Source organism: Paramisgurnus dabryanus, chromosome 24 (genome assembly GCF_030506205.2).
Source record: "Paramisgurnus dabryanus chromosome 24, PD_genome_1.1, whole genome shotgun sequence".
NCBI lineage: Eukaryota > Metazoa > Chordata > Actinopteri > Cypriniformes > Cobitidae > Paramisgurnus > Paramisgurnus dabryanus.
In genome coordinates, this window is record NC_133360.1 from 2,424,915 (window position 1) to 2,431,065 (window position 6,151).

At 36.0% G+C, this 6,151-nt stretch overlaps 1 protein-coding gene across 1 annotated transcript in view; it reads right to left on the bottom strand.

Annotated features, from left to right (window-relative positions):
* The window catches only part of LOC135748239 (uncharacterized), a 180,797-nt gene that overhangs the window by 82,746 nt on the left and 91,900 nt on the right, over positions 1-6,151 (bottom strand). The window lies entirely within an intron of this gene.

Sequence of the window (6,151 nt, forward strand, 5' to 3'; positions counted from 1 at the left end):
TTTGATGAACACAACCATCAAACTCCTTTAACTGTAGCATAAACGCATAGGCTATGATTTAACATAAACTTGCCAAAAATGCTCAACTTTTTCTACTGTGAATGTTGTTGACACATTATAACATGATCTGAAACATAAAAACACAAAGATGTTAAGCATGAAGAGGAATGAGATGAAGGAAGTGACATCACACATGTAGTTCATCTATATCACATGACTCTCATATACTGTAAGAGCTGTAATTGTGATGATTCCTACAACACGGCATATTCAGTTTCAGTTTTCCCTACGGACATTGTCCTGTGTTCACATGTCTACCTTTTTTCTTTGTGCAACATACAATAATTTTCATCAAAACTTTACATCAGAACATTCCTCCAGAGTAAACTGATATATTGATAACATGACTTAGCAATTTCACTGTCTTATCTGTACACAATGATACAAGGATTTGTCATTCTGATGGCACTGACATGTTCAATGACATAGTTATTTACTTTTGAGAGATGGACTAAGGATTTTGAGCAAGAGACTGGCTTTTGCAGGTAATCCATGGTGTTTTGCTATATGTACAAATTGTTTTGAGAAATGCACTTACTGTTTTGCAAATGTCAAGGATAAATCGAGAAATGTACCAAAGCGACTAAGAAAAGGTGTAAAATCTTAAAACACAAACTTACACTAAACGTAGTTATATTTATAAAGATACAATCTGCAAATAGCAAAGACTACTTATGTCAGATACCCTCCTTCCCCCCACCCCCCTAAAAACAGAAGTTATTTGACTTCTATAGGTTTTTCATAATCTCTTCATTCATCATAAATGTGTATAACCAAAGCATTCAATACATGTTGTTTAAAGGCAAAAGGGCTTTTTACACCTAGTCACTTCATGTGTTTTCTCTGATCAGATAGCTATCCGATCGTAAAAAGACCAGCTGTAAATGCCCTCTGGAACGTTTTCGAGACGGATTTAAGTCCGATCACTCAAACCACTTCAGGAGGTGGTCTGGGACGCATTTCAGACGAAACTGGACAAGTGTTAATACATCTGGTTAATGAAACCAAATCTCAGGGTCTAACTCCTCCAAAATGTAAGCATGTCCCCCGGAAGTTAGCTGGCAAAGAGGCAAACAAACAAAGACGTGTTGCTTTATGGAGCGACGACAGTGGTTAAAATGCTATGTATACCCTGTATGTCCTTTATTCTGCTATATATAAATAAAACTTTTGATTATCTTCTGATTTGCAAGCTTAATTTATCTGAAATCAACCGCACAAGTAATATCTTTAGTTTAGTAGTTTTATTCTTAAAGGTAGGGTAACAGATTTGATCCTGAAACATTTTTAGTTATGCTGGTTAAAAGTCTCCTCACATCCTGATAGCAATCACTGTGTTAAGTTGTTTAAATGTATTTGTAGAAATTTATGTCATCTGTGAAAGGCGTAGGACCAAAAAATTTTCAACCAATCATAGATCTCGGTCTGAACGGACGTTGCCTTTTTTTGTTCCTTATACGCAAGTGTAATTTGAATGCCCACCGCGAAGGAAGTCCACGCAGACACCATACGTCATCAGCGCATTCACGTGCGCTCACCTCCTGTCTATAAACAGCGAGAATGGCAAACTTTTCAGCTGAATTGACAACCTAGACAGGAGCCACAAAACGAAAGGCATCTTTTATAACAACAACAGCAAAAACTGCCTGGATCAGCAAAGAGCAAAAACACAAATGAACATCGGCAACTTTACTGCTTTACCACGAGATGCAAACAGCTGCAGGAGGCAAAGGGTCTGAAAGGGTCGTTGCACTGTTTATTTTGGTAAGGTAGGTACGCGATATGTTTGTATTGAGATGGATTCAGATATTCTACTTTTGATGAAACATTGTGTTGCTTATGAAATTTGTGTTCGTTTACGGATTAGCGTAACGATATAGTAACTACATCTACACAACCGAAAGTGTGCTTTAACTAATTCTGATGTAAACCAGTTGTTTGGTTATTTTGGAAATGTTATTCACTTCCCACTGAGCAAAGCGTCTTAAAAAGACGTCATTTCAACGTCCCATGAGGAGCCAGAATGAAAGTTTTTATGACATCTTTTTATGACCTGTTCTGAACATCCAAGATTGATGTCAAGGGGACCTCCACGCAAAGTAAAACTATTTAAAATGTGACCATTTTAGACATTATATGTGTATATATAATCTTTACATATGAATAAATGTTAAAAAATATTGCTTATAGATAATTCCCAAATATACCAGTTCCACCTTAAAGGGGTCATATGATGAAAATGTTAGCATTGCCACTTTGTAGGTTTGAGCAAAAATGTGTCGTTTTGGGTGTGTTTTTTAAAATGCAAATGAGCGGATGAAGTGCAAACACTGATCACAATGATGGTGGTTTATTGTAATTGAAACTCTATTGTGCTGTCAAGTCCAAAAATGTGTCGTTTTGGGTGTGTTTTTTAAAATGCAAATGAGCGGATGAAGTGCAAACACTGATCACAATGATGGTGGTTTGTTGTAATTCAAACTCAATTGTGCTGTCAAGTCGTCCTTTTCTCTCTCTTTCAGAGTTCAGATTAAGGAGGCGGTATTATTCTAATAAGATATCCTCATGACATCATAATGAAAGCCAAATTTCAATGACCTGTTTTTGCTCACACCTACAAAGTGGCAATGCTAACATTTTCATCATATGACCCCTTTAACTGTCTGCGTCTGCAATCTTGCTCTCTCACTCTCTCTCTCTCTCTCTCTCTCTCTCTCTATCGTTCAATAATTGAAGTGAAGTGAGGTGAACTTCACTCTCCCTCCCACACTTGCTCTCGCTGGATAATTGTTACATGTACATTCTCTAAAGCAATGTCATCACCATTACAAAAAGTTGTTTTAACAAAGCATTGTTTTGAAGTAGGACCATACTGACTAAACAAACCAAATTCACTCTATTTTTTGTCATTTCTACAGCTCGTTTTTGAGAATTTACAAGATTCTGATGTTTTATTGAACATGTTTTGTCACCATCATGGTGATCAGTGTTTCCTTTAGTTGGGTAGTTTGACTCTTTGTTTTTATACTGTAGTGTGTGTGCTTGATGATGACGTTCTGTAAAACACGTTATTATCGCACCATGTGTTTGTTACCAATGCAACTTACTTGTGGCTTCACGTTAATTACATTGATGGTCAGAGGTGATGATATAATATAACCGAAATAACAACACAGATAAAACATCATAAATTTTGTTTAGAAGTAAACCTCTATCTCAGTTTTGTTTGGAGCTGCAATAATCATACTTCGATGCATACTGCTGCCTACTGTAACTGAAAATGAATCCTCGTGGCTGTAATCAAAAACCTAAAGTCTAGAATTTTTTTTGACACAGATGCAGACATCAAGAATCAGCTCATGCATCACAATGATGGTGATTTTTCTAAATGTTGCAATGCATTGCACCAGCGTATTATAAAACTCATGAGTCCAGAGATTGTCACCACTGTTGTGATTCATGGGCTGATTCTTGATGTCTGCATATGTGACAATGACATTTGGACTTTTAATTTTATATAAGCGCTTCCCAGTGGTGGTATGAACCTAAATAATAAGTTGGATATGACCTCTCAAATCAACTGAGAAATTGAGACAATACTACATGGTTTACAAAATTTATTTACAGACTTTACATATGTGGTATTACTCTTGGTAAACTTTCAATGAAGTTGTAAGATCCACATGTGAGTTTTGTTTATAACAAATTTTCTTTGCAACAAATAACATGCTTTAGCAAACAGTCTTATAAAGACCAAACACTCATATGAAGAGTCAAACTCCCCAACTAAAGGAATCACTGATCGTCATTATGGTGACAAAACCTTTTCAATAAAACGTCAGCATATACATCTCTGTTAATTAAGAGAGAGAGAGAGAGAGAGAGAGAGAGAGAGAGAGAGAGAGAGAGAGAGAGAGAGAGAGAGAGAGAGAGAGAGAGAGAGAGAGAGAGAGAGAGAGAGAGAGAGAGAGAGAGAGAGAGAGAGAGAGAGAGAGAGAGCATTTAAGGTGGAACTTTATCTATGAGCAGTGCTATGTTTTTGAACACTCATTCATATATAAAGATTACATTATTTTATCAGCTTAACAAAATTTTTCTACAAAAATACACGTGATGTTTATGTTTTTTTGACTCAGAACTCATAGACCACATTTGTATAAAATGTTTTTGTATTGATTTCCGGAACCCCTTTTGGATGTCTACCTGACATCCAAGAGGGGTCATAGTCAGACGTCCAGATACTGTACCTGATCTGCACGTTGTATAGACGTACAGATAAGAGCCTGGACCAACTGACCTAATATAGACATGATCTGCACGTCGGGGAGACGTCTCATGTTTGGTGGGTTTGTACTGCAAAGTTTTCTCACTGGTGAATGATACATGAGACGTGACCGTCTGATCTGTGCGTGTTCATGTGTTTTGAAAGAGGCGTGACTTTGGATTGCGATTTGACTTGAGGGTGGGATCGGGATTTCATTGCTAGGCGGCTACCGTTAGCATTTTTCAAAATGTGAAACCCTATCTTTAAGTGAAACCGAAAAAAACCCTGATGATATTAATTATAAAAACTCACAAGACAGACTCCACAAGATCAAAAAGAAGAAAGTCACATTGCTAATTTTCTTCAACAGCTCGCAGAACAGATCCAAATAACAATCGCAATACTCAATAGACTTTATAAGAAAGCAACATTACATCAGATTACACTCAGATCTGCCCCTTTTCCTAAACGAGTGGTAAACCACTGATCTGATGTTGCATGAGACTTCTCATTTAGTAGAGCAAAGTCAGTTTAATGGTTGTTTTACACGGGCCTTCATAGGTTAAGTTAATAGTAAAAATTAAAGTGAACAAGAGGGAGTATTAGGCCTACTGTTGAAGCAGATTTCATCCAGCACCACAACACAGACTCCAGGCTCTTTGGTGAATCACGTCTGCAATTTAACAAAACAAGACAAAGAATCACAAACATATCCTCGAAATTTACAGTCAGTCAACTAAGGGATATAAGAAAATAAAAAAATAGATTAAACCCTGTCATTCATAAACACAATAACTGCAAGTTCATAAAATATCTGTCAGTTGGCTCCATATACATGATACACGACTGAAAAAAAAACTACACACATCCAATTAACGTTAAAAAGGCAACATAACATTTCTACAGCCTAAATCCACCAAAGTTTTGTATATTAAACTCATATTACGAGGGAAAAAACGCGCTCAATTGGCGCGCGGGCTGCAACATAAACAAACTCATCAAGACAGATCGATTCTAAAACTTGATAACTGCGCTTTAATTTTAACATAAAATCATATATTTGAACTCAATTCATCTTCATAGCACTTCTGTAATTGATACTGGCTCATATTTTTACAGTTTTCAAGATTTATTCATCTTTATAAAGGGATTCAGATACCAACCTGAATGTCTCCAACAGTCACAAGCAGATCTGAGGGAATTTGACGCGACAGCGCCACTAAGTGACGTCACTCAAATTTTAACTGCATATTTTTTATAAAACACGTTTTTCTAGACATATTAAAAACAAGACTGATTATGAGATTGATGGATAATTAAAATAACTAAATAACAAAAAATAATTAATTTCTTAAAATGTCATCTCTTTCAAAATAAAAGCCACAAAACACTGGAACACAAAACTCAGAACAACACTCACTAAGTAAAAGAAGAATTGTAAATAACATCAGGAAATAAGATAATAATAATCCCAATCCGTGATATCTATTAGTCATTACTCAGAAACATGCAACAAGATTGTTTATATTCTGTGGTCAAGTATAGAGACAGCTGAGCATCTGATAGTAAATATTGCAAGATGTGTGAAGAAGAGAAATGTGTGGACAAAAGATAAGGGAGAAATTTGAGTGATGCAAAGTTTGAGTGACGTCACTTTCATGTTAATATGAAAAAAGTGAATAAGTTATTATAAATTATAAGCATTCTGTTATAAAATCTAATTTGTTTACTATACAGCATGGAAGAATGTAAATAGGACGAATATTTAAATGAGGTTTCCACTCTGTCGACGCTTCACTGTCTGCCCACTTGGTGGCAGCAATGCGT